We start from the raw sequence: 18,440 nt of genomic DNA, 5'->3' as shown, positions 1-18,440 counted from the left end.
CGAAATATTACAGCATTGACGCCTTGCAATTACGTGTGAATTAATTTCATTTATTTCTGACATATTCGAAACACAATATGTCTTGGCTGTAAGTCTAGTTTTTGCCGATGTACCTTTACTGATATGTTACTTTGTATTCATACAATATAATAAATGTTTATATTTCCATATTTAATAATTGTTCTAAATATGTACAAAGATGAACTGTTAATATACTGTATCATGGTAAAAGGCAAACATATTTCTTTTTCTTATATTAGATATATAATTTATGTATAATATATATGTTTAAAAAACAACTGTGTATATTTTGACATGTTAAGTTAATTAATAAATAAATATATTTTTTTTTTCTTATGTAATGATTCATGATTTCAAATATTGATGTGTATGTGTCTCCAACATTAACATTATAATCATTTCCCCTTGCTTTCAGCAAAATGATATTTTATCACACATGTTCCCATTTTTTTGTTTGTTTTGTTTTTTTTCATGCCTCAAAAATAATTCTGATATAGAAAACACACTGTTTTAAAGAAAAGTATTTAATCAATTATCAAATATGTTTTCAGATATATCTTATTATCTCAACATTCTGCCATCATATCTCATATTATTATACCAATTTACATTTTTTGTCACATCTATTCTCAAGTTCATTTTTTTCTTTCTCAAATATACTTCTAAATATTGCTATCTTCCTTTTTACTCATCTACTCACCAATGTAAAAAAAGGAGTTTGATGGGGAGAGGAAATAGAAATAGGGCACGGTAAAAGGAAAAAAAAGTGATGACAGTGTAAACAAATGACTCTGAAAATAAAAGCGGAAGATTTACAGCGACACCTGCAAGATGTAACATTTAAGCGATATTTCTTCAGTCAGACAAACAAGGTACTTTATGATAACAATGATAAAAATAATGACGATAGTTGTGCTTTAAATCTCACCAGTGTGTTTGATCAGGAGTCTGAAATTTGAGGGCCCCCCACCACCGACGTTCAGGCAATATGGCCACCAGCAGAAGAAGGTAAACACCCAGCCAACAAAACTCAGATTTATTAACATATTTAGAATGATAATGAAAAACTGTCTAGTGTTGAATAAACGTTTTAATTTCTCTAGAGAAATTAGAAATGAAAAAGTTGAAAATTTTGATAAGGAGATGAAAAAATTTATGGGTTTATATCGAAGACAAAAGCAAAAAATCAGATGAAAGAATAGAAAAAATTGAAAATAAGACAGAAAGTACAGATTTTTCTTTAGGTCTTTTTAACGACAAAAATGATTCAGCTTGAAAAAGAGAAAGAGAATTTACACGACGAGTTAGTTTATCTAACAGTCGCAATCAATGCGAAAACAATCTAGTATTTGGGAATATACCGGAGGCCCCCGACAGAGGATAGTGATGAAACGGAGAAAAATCTTAGAAAACTTTATGCATGAAAAGATGAAAGTGGCAAATGAAATTGTAGATGCTATAAAATTTTGAACGTGTTCATCAGGATGGGACCAAAAGGCAATGGTAGATGTCGTAAAATTGTGGCAAAATTTACATTGTTCAAAGAGAGGGAAATGATCAGAAAGCAGTGGAAAACTCTAGAGAGCACACCAATTTTTTTGTGCATGAAACAATTCCCAAGGGAGGTTAGCGACAAACGAAGGCTTTTACTACCAAAGATGAAGGGAAGCGCGGAAACAAGGGAAGACGGCGTGGCTGGCGTACGAACACGCTCTATATTGACGGGCGACCAGTGAAGGATTAGGGACTCAGAGAGGATGGACCTTAAGATTCTGTCTTGGAATGTTAATGGATTAACCCCGAGGTTAAACGTGGATATGACGATTTTGTGAAAATTATTTATCAGATAACGATATTGTGTTTTTTTATATGAATCTTGGACAAATAACTAACAGTAACATTGAAACTTTCGGGTTATCAAAGTTTTCAATTTCTACAGAAAATTTTCAACACCGTAATGGCAAAGAGATGTAGCGGGGGTATTGTGTTGTATTTATAAAAGACTCATTATCAGGTGGTATTGAACTTGTAAGAAATCATTATGAAACACTAATAATTTGGCTAAGATTAGATAAAACATTTTTAAAAAAACCTTGACAATGATGTATATATATGTGGGAGTATGTTTGGGGAGAAGACTCTCCCGCATACAATGTTGTAAATTTGACTTATTTGGCTTGTTAGAAAATGATATAAATGATTTTGATTCAATGGGTTTCCCTGTATATTTTTGGAGATTTTAATAGTCGAGTTGGCATAAAAAGTGATTTTAATAGTATTTGATAAAGAAATGGACTATATAGATACCGACGATTATGTTCCCGATATACCTATAGCTCGGGCCTCTTTAAGATAAGTCATTTAAAACAGTTATGGATTAATGCTCATTGATTCTTTGTAAAAGCACGGGTTTAAACGCATAGTTAAAACGGCAGATTATGTGATGACTACAATATTGGTAATTTCACTTTTGTAAATCAAAATGGGGCATCTGTTATAGATTATTTGTTGACAAAAGAATGGTAATTTTAAAAATATCTGTAATTTTTGAAATTTGTAGCAATAAATGAATGGAGTGATCATGCAACCCATTATATTTTCTTTATCATGCCAAAAGCATTTAAACGTATCTCGTGAAAGAAGACAAATTTACGGATTAAAATGGAATGCCGAGTGTAGAGATGAGTTTCGCTCAGGTATAATCTCCAGGTTACCTGATTTAAATCGAATAACAAATAGTATTGATATTAAGCAAAGGTCGTCAATAAATGATACAGTTAATAGTTTTACAAGCAATGTTAGAGAAAGTAGCCGATCCTATATTTTCGAAACTTATCAATTGTAAAACAAAAATGTAACTTTTTTTTTGTGATACGCCCTTGGGGAAAAAAATAATGATTGGTTTGATTGATTTTGAATGTCAAAATGCAAGAACTTGTTATTTAGATTCTTTGCGAGTATTTAATAGTGTTAAATCTCGCCAAAATAGGGAATATTTTTGTTGCATGTAAAAAAGAATATAAGACGATTGTCCGCAGAAAGAAAAGAAATTTTGAAATAAAAAAAAAATGAAAGAAGCTTGAGAAGTTAAAAAAAAATGTTGTAATCCAAAACAGTTTTTGGAAGTATTTTAATAAAAAAAAAAAATGTTAAAGGAGAAAATAATATTTCTTTAGATGAGTTTTTTGAGTATTTTTCAAACTTAGAAACCGATTTATTTCAATGTAAAAATGAAGAAGCTGAAAAATTTTTGTTTCCGTTCATAACTTTGACGATATTGAACTGCCCATCCGCAGAATTAGATTGTACAATTACAGTTGAGGAAGTCTTAAAAGTTGTTTTTAAGGCAACTTAAAAGGGATAAGGCCATGGGTAGTGACTTATTGATGAACGAATATTTTATGGAGAGTATAGATTATTATTGCTAGTCATTTGTGTGATATTATTTAACGCGGGTTTAAAATTCCGGTATTTATCCGGAAAAAATGGGTACGAAGGTGTGATTATACCATTGTTTAAAAAAGGGCAACAGGGAAGATGTAAATAAATTACCGTGGCATAACCTTAGTTAGTTGCTTATCAAAAATATTCACTGGCATACTTAATAATAGAATTATTTCTTTTCTGTGAAGCAATAATGTTATATCCGACCGCACAGTTCGGGGTTTTATGAAAGGCCGTTCAAAAACCGTAGATGGCTGCTTTTGTTTTAATGTCTATTATCCAACATTTTTCCTAAATGAAAATAAAACGATTATACGCAGCTTTTTATAGATCTTAAAAAGTGTTTTGATAGTTATATATAGGAATGCTTTATGGCTTAAGCTTTTATAGACAGGGGATACAAGGCAAATTGCTTAGAATAATTAGAAATATGTATGTTAATGTCAAATGCTTGTGTTAAGAAAATGTAATTCATATTCTGACTATTTCTGTTATGCCTTTAGGCTTACGTCAAGGGGAGGTAAATGTCCCCTCTACTTTTTTGCAATGTTTGTTGAGGAACTAGAATTGCAACTACAATCGCCCGAAAGCCCTGGTATATGTATAAACGACATAGTTTTTAATTTTGTTTGTTGTTTGCAGATGATATGGTCATTCTAGGAAAGACTCCTGCGGAATTGCAAAACAGTTTAGATCTTTTACACACATATTGTGATACCCTGGGGTTTGGAGGTAAACGCGGAGAAAACAAAAATTATGGTGTTTAGAAAAGCGCAGAGTTTATTTTACCTAACGAGAGTTGGACCTACAATGGCCATAACATTGAAAATGTAAATGATTTTAAATTATCTTGGAACGGTGTTTAACTACACCGGTAATTTTTTTCAATGAATCAGGAGCACTTATCAGGTAAAGCTTTAAAAAGGCACTGAATGTGCTCTTGGTAAAATGTAATAAATTTAAATTAAAACCCTTATTGTTATGTCAGTTATTTGACTCATTTGTTGGTGCTATTTTGAACTATTCATCAGAACTATGGGGTTACACAAAAATCAAAGGTAATTGAAAGAATCCATCTTAAGTTTTGCAAACGTATTTTAAATGTTAGAATTTCAACCGCAAGTGCTGGTGTTTACGGCGAGTTAGGAAGATTTCCGCTATATATATAACAAGATACGTAAGAATTGTAAAATATTGGTGTAAAATTGCAAACAGTCAGATAATATTATTTTACAAAAGACATATGAGCAGGGTTTGATAGATTGTATTAAAAGGACGTAAAAAACTGGGTTTCAAAACGTTAAAAAATTACTAAGTGATTATGGATTTTGCAGATGTTTTCCTCAATCCTAGATCGGTTGATTTTGAAAAAATTTCCTAATATTTTTAAGACACGAATCGTTGATTGTTATAAACAAGATTGGAACGCATCAGTAAATAATTGTGCAGTGCTTGAAAATTATAAACATATTAAGCAAGAGCTAAGGTATGAAACTTATTTGGATATTTTACCTTTTAATCTAAGAAGTTATTATAACAAAAACTTCGTTTTTATCAGCACACTCACTTAGGATACAGACCGGTCGTTATTCAAGAAATAGAATACCTAGAAATGAAAGATATTGTTTGCAATGCAATTTGTTAGACTTAGAAGATGAATTTCACTTTTTTATTTAAATGCCCATGTTATGAAGATATAAGGAAGAAATACATTAAAAGATACTTTTTTTCAAAGGCCGAGTGTGTTTAAAATGATGCAGCTGCTAACAAATAAAAAATTATACTGTAATAACAAATCTAGCAAAAATATATTAAAGCCGCTACATACGTACGACTTTCACTATTAAGTAACTGATATTCACGTACATTGTTCATCCTTTGTATACTGTTTTCACAATGTTCATCCTCTCTAGACTGTTTAATCTTAATTGATATCAAAATTATATGATTACAAAGCAAATGTTCTTCAGATTTTGATCACACAAATAAATTTTCTTTCATCTGTTTGTTAAAATGGTTTCTCGACCTATGCACATAATTAATTTAAATTATATGATTGCATATACATGTATTGTGTTTTTATTGTATGATGAATTACTTTTGCACAAATCTCAATACTATTCCTGCTTTGTTTTACTTAGTATGTATTATTGTGCAATCAATATACTTTTCAAGTGTTAACATAACCATGTGACATGATATATTGTATTATATATATATATTTGCAAGACGATGTATTATGTACAAGTCTCAAATAAAATGTCTGTTCTGTTCTGTTCTGTTCCTAATTGAGACTAATGTTTTAAGATTATTTATTTAGGCTTGATCAACTCTGTTTGCACCAACTGCCCTTTTTGTATCTTTTTATTCTTAAACACCTTGAATGACCTTTGTTCTTATGATATTAATGCATAAAGTATTCATGACAAGAGGTACAACTCTTAAATGGATATCAATTTTAAAATAGTAGGAGTTGTTTCCCTTGAATTAATGACATTTTGTTCCAATATAAGTTCAATGTTAAATTGAAATTTCTCCTTTATGTTAAATAAGTTCTATAATATTGTAAAGTAATAAGTTCTGAAAATGAATATTTTTCTAATGTTATATTAAAACAAGTCTGGTATTTAAAATTTGTCAACTTTGTTTAGATACTATTGAATTATTATCTTTATTATATTTATAAACTTTGTAGATTATTAAAAGAAATCTCTTATTCCTCCTTATACGTATATCTCATATATTGTGTGTATATGCATCAATGTATTGTATTGTGTAAAAAATCTGAAAAAAAAAATGAATATATTTAAAAAGAAAAAAAATAAGATAAAAAGTATATTAAAATCAGACCAAATGATTACTTCAGAAATGTTTCCTTCCCGTCAGATGTAACATTATCACTTACTTTTAAAGTGTATTTGCAAGTTAGGATACATATTGTTTGTTCATACAAAATGACAAAATTAGACCATGGTAATAAATTGTGTAAGCAATGATAAGAATATCAACAATTAAGTACAAGAATCGCTTATTTTTTAATTGCATTACAAAAATACCATTTAGAAACCTTTTACAATTGAAGTTTGTATTGTTTGTTTTTTCTTTCTCTCTGGTTTTTGTTGTTCGATCCTTTTTTCGGTGAAAGGTTACTTTTTGTGGTATGCTATGCCCAGCAAATATGTTTATGTAAATAATTCTATTAAAGCAAATGATGCGCGATGCATCTTCATTTCGCAAGTATGCAAATACTTTACCACTTATTATTAATCGTGAGTATACACCTTTAGTAATTACATCTCTTACAGGTAAATGTCAACCAAATCTATTTTTAAAACATGGTAAACCCAATTCAAACTTATGTTTCTAAAATAAGAAAAAACGGGATATCTAAATTTAGAACACATAGAGTAAAAACTTTTTACTTATTCATGTAACATTAGTTTACTATGATGTTAACTTATAAAGTGACTGTGTGTATTATTAAGTAGAACCTGTTGTAACTATGTATACTTATATTTCTTATTACCTCATTTACTATATAACCTGAATGTCTTAACTGCCTACTGTTAATGTGACGACATGCTTTCTATATTTAGCCTACTAAAGTTTACTCTTTATACATTATCGCTCAAGCACTCATTTTATTATAATAACATAATCGTTATCATTTTATTTTATTTTCGAGTACGTTCCTTGCTTAAATACAGGTTTTGCAGCCTGTTTTGCTGATGTACATATTTTGATATCTAGTACCATAAATATTACAGTTCCTATTTTTAAAATACTGTATTATTGTTATAATTGTATAAAAAGCTGAACTTTACTTATTCTGATATAATTAAGTTACACAAGTCATCGCTGATTTGTTTTTTATGTAAGGCGCATTTTTGATATAAGTTTACTCTCGTTATTCTTAATATTATAGCCTTGAAGCCTAGTATATATTGATGCAACTATAAATGTTATTGTACTCTAGTTATACGAAATATTACAGCATTGACGCCTTGCAATTACGTGTGAATTAATTCATTTATTTCTGACATGATTCGAACACATATGTCTGGCTGTAAGTCTAGTTTTTGCCGATGTACCTTTACTGATATGTTACTTTGTATCATACAATATAATAAATGTTTATATTTCCATATTTAATAATTGTTCTAAATATGTACAAAGATGAACTGTATATACTGTATCATGGTAAGGCAACATATTTCTTTTTCTTATATTAGATATATAATTTATGTATAATATATATGTTAAAAAGTAACTGTGTATATTTTGACATGTTAAGTTAATAATAATAATATTTTTTTTTCTTATGTAATGATTCATGATTCAAATATTGATGTGTATGTGTCTCCAAACATTAACATTATAATCATTTCCTTGCTTTCAGCAAAATGATATTTCTATCACACATGTTCCATTTTTTGTTTGTTTGTTTTTTCATGCCTCAAAAATAATTCTGATATAGAAAACACACTGTTTTAAGAAAAGTATTTAATCAATTATCAAATATGTTCAGATATATCTTATTATCTCAACATTCCATCATATCTCATATTATTATACCAATTTACATTTTTCACATCTATTCTCAAGTTCATTTTTTTCTTTCTCAAATATACTTCTAAATATGCTATCTTCCTTTTTACTTCATCTACTCACAATCTCTTCTTCAACTCATTTATCTCAAATCATAGTCTCAAGATCTTCATATAATGATAAACAGATAAATAATGTGTACATTCTTCTCAACGTGTCTAACCTTTGTATGCTCCTGACGGCAGAATCCATAATCCTGATACTCTTATCATCTATAACATAGTCAACTATAAATATTATACTGCTGTCACTTGTCCATACAGGTATTATGGGTTGTTTCCTCTATTCACTCATTTGTTGTTATGTCTATATACATTTTTCTGCCCTATATCAACTTTGTCATTACAGTATGGTTTATTAGTTGCTGCCAACAAACATAGGTTAATAAAACTTCCTTATAAGAATGTAATTCCAAATCTTGACAAACTTGAATTAAACATAAAATTTACATATGAATTTATAGAGACCTTATTTATAACTGTCTTTTGTTTGTGGCTATACTTACTTATTTTGATGGCCGGTGATGTCCATAAAAACCCTGGCCCCGAATCATTGTTTTCAACATGCTCAGACCAATCTCAGTCCGATTTTACTAATATTCAACATCACCTTTCGTTCGTCCACTTAAACGTCCAAAGCATTCGTAACAAACTTGACTTAATTTATTCAGAACTTCGTGACTTTGATATACTGGCTTTCTCTGAAACATGGCTTTGTCCGAATATACCTACCGAAGATCTCGCTCTTACATCATATTTTAGTCCCGAACGTAAAGATCGCGTACAAAATACTTATGGAGGAGTTATAGTATATATCAAAAATAACTTACATTACACCAGAAGACGTGATCTTGAACTTAACTTTCTTGAAAATATCTGGATTGAACTTATTCTCGAAAACAACAAACATATTCTTTTTGGAGTTTTTTATCGCGCACCAAACTCGGATGCAATTTACAACGGTCTTATTGAAGACTCCATTGCTCTTGCTGTTGATACTAATATAACAAATATAATTATAACAGGGGATTTTAACTATAATGCCTTAAACAATTTATCAAATAGAAAAATTTCAGCACTTACACAACAATTTAGCTTGGCTCAACTAATCGAAGAACCCACACATTTTACTGAAAATTCTGAGTCAATTATTGACTTGATATTCGTAACCAACAAAGAAAACATTCTTCATTCTGGTGTTGGTGAACATTTCCTAGATCAAGATTCGCGATATCACATTCCAATTTATTGTTTTTTGAAATTTAAAAAGTATAAACAAAAATCTTTTCAAAGATTTATTTGGGAATATAAGCGTGATTATGAAAAGTTAAGAAATGATATACAAATTACTAACTGGAACAATTGCTTTGATACTGACATAAATAAATATACTAACAAAATGACAGATAAACTATTAGATATTGCCAAAGATTGTATTCCTAATAAGATGATATATATTCGCCCTTCCGATGTTCCGTGGATGACAAGTACTATACGAAGTCATATTCGAATAAGAAAACGATTATATAAAAAAGCTAAACTTAAACAAACAACAACTCATTGGCAAAAATTCAGACAATTTAGAAATAAAACTACGTTACTGATCAGGGAAACAAAATCAATTATTACTGTAATATGGCAAATAAACTAAAAGAACAATCATTATCATCTAAGGATTGGTGGAAAACTTTAAAAACATTCATTTCATCTACAACCAGTCAAACAATGCCCCCACTTGAGAGCAACACAAACAAATTACATTTTTCTGACGAAGAGAAGGCAAATCTCCTAAATGAATATTTTCTTCAGCAGACACAAGTCGACAACTCAGATAAAGATGTCCCCGATCTTGGTCCTCCATTGGATGGAAATATATTATCTGAACTTGTTCTTACTCCAGACGAAACACAATCTGTCCTTAAATCTCTTAAAACCGATAAAGCATCTGGTCCTGATGGAATCAGTAATACAATTCTTAAAGAAGCTTCTCAAGAACTTTCTGTCCCCTTATGTAACCTATTCAACTACTCTCTCCAAAGTTGTAGCATACCATCTTCTTGGAAAGAAGCTAATGTAACTGTAATTTTCAAAAAAGGTGATCCATCCTTGCCTAGTAACTATCGTCCTATTTCACTTCTAAACACCATGGAGAAAGTATTTGAAAGACTTATATTCAAACATCTCTTTAACCATTTGCAAAATAATAACTTCCTTACTCCAGTTCAATCAGGATTTATACCAGGCGATTCAACAGTCAATCAATTAGTGTCTATTTACGATACTCTTTGCAAAGCCCTTGATAACGGTCTAGAAGTACGAGTTATTTTCTTTGACATTAGTAAAGCTTTCGACAAGGTTTGGCACAAGGGTTTACTTACTAAATTGAAACATGCTGGAATTTCTGGAAAGGTCTATACTTGGTTTTTCGAATATTTAAAAGATAGACAACAACGTGTTGTCCTTTCTAATTCTAAATCGTCTATTGGTTACCTTTCAGCTGGTGTCCCCCAAGGCTCAATTCTTGGTCCTCTCCTCTTTTTCATATTTATTAACGATATTGTTAAAGATATACAATTTTGTATCAATTTATTCGCCGATGATACTCGTCTTTATCTTGTTGTTGAAAATCCACAAACAGCTGCTATCACATTACAGTCGGATATAGACAGAATTTCATTATGGGCAGATACATGGCTTGTTTCATTTAATCCTTCTAAATCTGAGTCTTTATTAGTCTCTAGAAAGAGATATCCAAATCAACACCCAGAACTACAAATGAATAATCAGACTATTACTGAAGTTTCCGACCACAAACATCTTGGAGTTTTAATTTCGAATAACTGCACATGGCACTCACATATAGATTATATAACAAATAAAGCATGGAATAGGGTAAATATTATGAGAAAACTTAAATTTCGCCTAGATAGAAAATCACTAGAGACAATCTACACTTCTTTCATTCGTCCATTACTTGAATATGCTGATGTTATATGGGGAAATGCTACAAATTTTGAATTAGACGAACTTAACAAAATCCAAAACGAATGTGCTCGTATTGCTTCCGGATGTACAAGACTTGTTTCACTCGAAAATCTTTCAAATGAAATAAACTGGGAATCTCTCGAAGAAAGACGATATATATACATAGAATGATCTTACTTTTTAAAATTCAAAACGGACTAGCTCCAGATTATCTTTTCTCAATTCTCCCAATATCAACTAATAAGGTACAACTTAAGAAATATTGACAATATTCCGGGAATATATGCAAGAACTACACTTTATTTTAACTCTTTTTTTCCGACTGCAATAAGGGAATGGAATAATCTTCCACACGACGTCCGTAACCTTCCAACTATCACATCATTTAAACAAAATTTAAGAAAAACATACGTCACACGCCTAAGTATTACTTGTCTGGTGAAAGAAAACTTCAAATTCTTCATACAAGACTTCGAACAAAGTGTAGTTCTCTAAACTACCATTTGTTTTTGAAAAACATAACTGCATCACCTTTATGTCTTTGCGGCCAAATAGAAAATAACTTTCATTTCTTCTTCGAATGTACACAATTTGACACAGCTCGACAAAAGTTACTTCGAAATTTAAATAACTTTGACATTGATTTAAATGTTCTACTTTTAGGCAACCCAGACCTTTCTGACCAAACTAATGACATAATTTTTTCACACGTACACACTTACATCCAAGACACAAAAAGATTCATTTAACACCTCAACACTTAAACATTATATTCCTATACTTTATACCTCATTATTTATCTTTCTCCTTCTTCACTACCTTTTCACCTTTCTGTGTTCTTTTCAAATACTATTCTTCTTTGTATGATAATATTTATTTGAATGTTAATTCAATCTATTGATATATTCATTCTAAATATATATTCATCCTTAATAAATGGAACATACACAATGTTTCTTAAAGCATTTGAATACATATCAATTTCTGTGTTTTCTTTTTCTCTAATATATATTGTTTTCAAGATTTTTTTTTCTATATTATATTCGTCTCAGATTATAAAATATGTAATTATTTAAGCGCCTTTTACATGTCAATTACTCACTTAGGAGAAGAATTTCATAAGACATGTTGTCTTTCATTCTAATCCTGTTTTTTTAAGAATATTTGAATTGCATCTGTATATTGTGAATTATAACATGTATATATATTCTGAGAAATAAAATATGTTTAAACTAAGATCACCCCACAGTTAAGACCACCAGTCCCGATGGTGGTCTTATAATTGATGGTTTTGATAGAGAACACAAAGAAGATGTCGAAGGAGTGTTTGGACACGACCATGGCTACAAAGACGACTCGAGTATGGTCAGTATTCCACTCTTTAGGAGAACCAAGACTGGAGGATGAAGTTTCATTCAGAAACTTTCTACGAATAGAACACCGCATTACAAGAAATGAAACATGATACAGGAAATCTCTCGAACCTGGACTGAAGCTTGCCGTCACTTTGTGACACTTAGCAAGCAGATATAATTATCATTCACTGATGTATGGATTCAGAACATCTTTTACGACTATATCTTTGTTCGTGCCAATGGTAATTGATATAATAGTCAATTGTAGGACGCAATTAGTAACTTGCAAAAACAATACAAATTATTTTACTAATATTGTTTTTCGGTGTTTTGACATTTTAAATTTAAAATAGGTTATTGAAATCAATTTGAATAAATAATGTATTGACATTGTGTAACAGTATAATGGTAAAACAAATGTCAATTCCTTTATCTTTTACTTTACCTTTGATGATTGGATGATTGTACTTTTAGATTTTAACATTTTCAAAATCGTCTTTTAAAGATATGGTAGTTTTTGGAAAATAAAATTAACAAAGGCAAGCATGAAGATAAACATTGATATTTATTCGAAGAGTACTGTTGCAAAAATGGAAACACAGTCATTAACTAAATAATGCATATTTTACTTTTATCTGAAATAAACATCAAATCTGAAATATCTAAAATTAGTGCAATCCATACATATAAACTATACTTTTTTAGTAAAATATCACAAGAATAAACAATAACAATTACTAATAAAGAAACATGTGAAACAGTTTCACAAAGTATGTCTTACTTTGTTTATTTGAATGGAACGCACATCAAAATACATTTACATAAGACTACACATAGTATAATACGTAAAATTTACATTTGAACTAAAAATGTCCTAGGCATAAACAAGGAAAATAATTCATTCAATTACACAAACTTATCTCTACTTAAATTATTTTGATGAAATGATAACGCGAGTTTATGCAAACAAAAACACAATCAGATTAAATTAAACATGTATCTAGTTCCCTACTTTTAAAAATGAAAAAAACATCGTCATTGGTCTCACTAAGCGTTGTTCATTAGTTCCTGATTACCAAGTATGCCAGAAGACAGCATGTCTATGGAGGCTATTCGTTGCCAAAAATCCAGCCTTGTTGATCTGAGTTGAACAGTTTGTTAATGGACAAAATACAATTGTATTTCTTTGTATGTAAACTCCAATGTTGCATACTTGGATTGAGTTTGCCGATTTAATATTGTAAACATGCATTTCAACAAAATACATTTTGTTAAACAACAAAACATTAACTGATAGTAGCAATACCAAGTGTTCGAATACTCAAAACAGAAGTTACATTCTTAGCTTTACATTGTCGAGCCATCATGATTCAGATCAGCATACACCAGCTTTACACGTTTTTCAATAGGAGATAAAATAAGCTCCGCCCATTTCCCCGCCCACTAAATCATCGTAAATAAACGTATTTTCCACTCATTTTCGGTATTTACCGTCGGCGACAAGAAGCTACTAAACATAATTCACTTGCATGATTGCCTACAATCAACATCAGCGGACTTTAAAGGAATGTAGGCATATAAGTTTTAACACGTTGTAGACACCACATTTCCTGGAAAATGAAACTTAAAAAAACCCCAAAACACCAGGTTACATACTGTCTGAGGTTAAATATTTTTCAAGGAAGTGAAAACTATTGAAAAGACTATATTCAACGACAAATAAATTTTACTGATAGTATTCCAATTTGCATAGGAATGAGTAACATTTACAGTTAAGTTGCTACCTTACCACTTTCAAATTTTCAAGTCAACATCTGATAGAGATTTTGATACGACTAATTACTAATACAGACCAAATTCTGGCTGTTGTCTTTCCTAGTAGTATTATTATATTAGTATCCTTAATTCTAGCGTATGACTTGACAAGAAAAAAACTTTTAACAATAGATAGTAAAATTATAACCAAAGTTGTATGTACCCTTTCGTACATAACTTTTTATTTTTACCATATATTTTCCCATTTTTCCCATTTTGTTTTTCAATAAGTAAAATTTAAATGAGTCCAAATGTATGTATGTTGATTATCAATTTATGTTTACATTGTTTATTTTATCTATTAGAAAGCCATCACTTACAAAACTTAATAAATATTCTGTGTAGTATTTCATGTACATAAAAGTAGTTCTCTGTTTTTGATCATATAGACAGCAAATCTAGACAGCAAATCTAGGTAACAGCTAATGACAGCATGTATACACATATTTTAGAGGCGCTATTGATTCAGCACAATGCATGAAAAGACCTTAACCTACGCCAGCTTACATATATTTAACAATAAAAGGCTAAATCACATCCTATGACTCAAAATACCTCCCAATGGAGGTAAACAGAGTTGCCAGGATACACTGAATATTTATTTCAACATTAAAATGGGACAAATTCACAAGTTTTGGTTATACAACGGAATTATCGATAGTAAACTTCGCATTGTTTCGTGGTTACACACTTGGTCAAAAATATGAGTTTTTCTACACTCCAACATAGTCCTTTAAAGAAAGAAGGCACAGGCTTATTGTTCAGGCCTCTTTATTCGTGTTGCCAAAAGTGCCGTCCATGTATCGCATTCTAGTACTATTTGCTGAAGGTAAAAAAAAAAGATATGCTAATGAGTATTGCCGTAGCTCAAAGAACCCTATCATTGATATCAATGATTAGTGATGTGTGTCAATATATATGGGAAACATTTCCTTATGTTATTTCACCAACTTTAGTTTTTGCATATTATTATGCTCATTATCAGTATATACGTTGTTACATTTTTATATTATATCTTAACCAATTTTGCATTACTTGAATATCCTGTACTAGAATACGTTTTAACAAAATCAGAGGATGTTCAAAGTCAAGATTGATGTAACAGTTTCTATATAATTTGAAATATTTTTGTACCAGCAAGAGTTACCTCTCTTTATATTCTGCTTTCGTGAAATTGGCTCCGCCTATTAATTTTCGTCTATTTCCGTGATAATTCCATATATGGAAGTTGCAAAATCGTTTACAAATGTTAATCGCGTTAGAATGTAAAAGGAAAGTGTGGTGTTGTAAACCTGAGTGTGTCAAGTTGATGCAGTTACATTCTCAACGTCATGATGCACAGCATTAAACGTATTGTGTACGTTCTATCGTTTACATTTCTACATGTTGCAAATTTGAAATTATACATTTATAAATACAGTTTGCAATTTATCTAAGTTGCATGTTAACAGCTTTCATTTTATCAAATCGAGATAATCAAAATGCTTAATACCAGTGCAGTATGTAACTCTCGGATCGACAAATAGATTTTTACTTATATGTTTAGTAGAACCGAAGTATGCATTGTCAAGTTTCAAAGGCTGGATTTTTGGCAACGAATAGCCTCTATACATGTCGTACCCACCAGATTGTTGAACTCTCTGAGCATACAAAGGACCTGCGATAGGCATTGACATGTCCAACATTGACGCACCTCTTATTGAATCTCCGATTTGGGTCGGCAATCCGGCTTGAAGATTGTTGTTATAAGCATTACTTGTTTACGGTCGCCGAAGCTGTAACTGTGTCAGATTCTGGTTCACAGAAGATATGTTAGGGGGGATTTGTGGCTGTGGCTATGTGAACGGTTGTTGTGTCTGCATCCGAAGCTCAGCGCTTAAACGGGAGTAGCCTTTGCGTAAGCTGAAATGTATCCTGGTAGAAATTGTCTAGTACAGAAGTGTGAAACGACTCAGCCATTGCGCCGACCAAACAACCCCACAGATGTTGAGCAGAAATTTGTGCAGGAGACAATATACTTTTGATTTGAGTCTGGTGACGGGTATTTTCATGCTGTTGCTTTGTCAGAGTAGTAATTAGTGTTTCATGGTCCTTTGATTGTCGACCAGATCTGTTGGACTTGCTCTTTGTGCTCTTGGTAACGGGTTTTGAATCTAGAGCATTTATTAATCTTTGCAATTAATCTACACAAATTAAAATATCTGTAACGACCAAAACGTGTCTAAGAACTGTGAAAAAACGCGAAAACCACTGAATTTATGGTAACGCGGAGGAATACACCTCAATTCGTTGACTCAGAAAACGAAAGGGTCAAATAGAATGACAAACTAATTTTAAAAACATATAAACTATATATAGACAATAAACAAGCATTATCATTGATAATTTTAAATGTAAGTCTCATTCCTTTAATAACAATGTCATAACTTAACTCCGTAAATACAGAAATATTATACAGCCTCATCATATCTATAGATATAAATGTATGTAACATTAATAATTCCCAATATCTATATAATACATATGAAATCCTATTAATATTGGTACATGGATGGAACTCAAAATCTAGTAGAAAGAAAACTATAATGTATAGTATAAAAGTAAAAATAAAATCTCACCTAGTCTATATCATATGAAGATTGTGTTGTGTCTAAGCATTACATGAATACTTGTATCTCTTACAGTAACAAATATTGTCCCTCTTAGACTTTATTTTTACAACTAACTGTATATGCATAATTTGTTTAAAATTAATAACTTATTGATGTTATCCTTTCTCTGTTTCAATATTACATGGACATAAGCACCTATATGCATAGCTTGAATTGTCTACCTTTCATTTTTAACACATGTTATTTTATTAACAATTTTTTACAAACAAATAGAAACTGATTAACTACACATTCTTGAAGGAAAATTAAAAATATATATAATTAAAAAATATAGCCTCTCTTTGACCTCACAAACCACTGTAAACTGCTGACGAAAAAGAGAGCACATAGCAGTATTAACTAAAATGAATCAACAGTAAATATATACCATAAAAAACTAAATCCAAGATAAATAATAAATAAAAATAAAATGAAACTACCAGTGTATACCAAAATTCCGAAATTTCAGTCTGGCTTTAACATTTGGTATTACCAATAAAGGTACGGCTTAGAAAAGTTGTTGAACAGAGTCCGCCATTTTATAAAGATAAATATCACAATGCACATGTTTTCTCAAATAAAGTTATTGAATACAAATATAACAACATATTTGTTAACATCAAAATAAAACTAATAACACAACATGATAAATGAGCCGTGTCACGACAAAACCAACATAATGGGTTTGCGACCAGCAAGGATCCAGACCAGCCTGCGCATCCGCGCAGTCTGATCAGGATCCATGCTGTTCGCTTAAAAACCATATAACAAGTAGAGAAACTGATAGCGAACAGCACGGATCCTGATCAGACTGCGCGGATGAGTAGGCTGGTCTGGATCCGTGCTGGTCGCAAACCCATTATGTTGGTTTTGTCGTGAAGTGTTGATAATAACATCTCTACCATGTGCCACAAAAAATCATTCCATATAAGGTCGACGCCGTTCAAGGCTAATAATCTACCTTCGAACTAATCTTTGGTATGTTTATTATACACGTGATATTTCTCGGCCAATCGCAATATATACCTGTCAACAATTTTCTAACATTATATGCTTTTTATTATGCTACATTAACATCCAAATATCTCTTCATACATTTAATATAAATTCAGGTAAATTAGATTTTTTAAAATTTCTCTTCATATTAATTTGATATACTGCAAATCATAGGTTTGAATTTTATCTTAGATAAGAGTAATAACAAAATAAGTTACGCACAACTACACGTTCATACATTTTTGAGAGCATCTATCAGATGATTTTTATAGTGTTATGTTTTTACATTGTTACTTTGTTTAAATTTTAGATCCGTATATGCGTGTGTTCACTAAATTTTATGACAACCATTAATCGAAAATACATTTATATACACATATATTTACATACATGATATATAGTTGTCGGTGAAAATGATAATGATCATATGAAATCTGCGTAGCTAGGGGGACAATTCCTCAGTGCATATAACAGTTAACTGCTGTGTGTGGAGTTGTCTCCCTTAGAAGCAAAAAAAAAGAGAATAAAGTTTCTTGTTATTCTGATTAGAATGGCTTTCCATGTTT

Source organism: Ruditapes philippinarum, unplaced genomic scaffold (genome assembly GCF_026571515.1).
Source record: "Ruditapes philippinarum isolate M1 unplaced genomic scaffold, ASM2657151v2 ctg9735_1_1_1_1, whole genome shotgun sequence".
Taxonomy (NCBI): domain Eukaryota; kingdom Metazoa; phylum Mollusca; class Bivalvia; order Venerida; family Veneridae; genus Ruditapes; species Ruditapes philippinarum.
The sequence above is the reverse complement of the archived record's forward strand: the minus strand, read 5'-3'. Positions refer to the sequence as shown.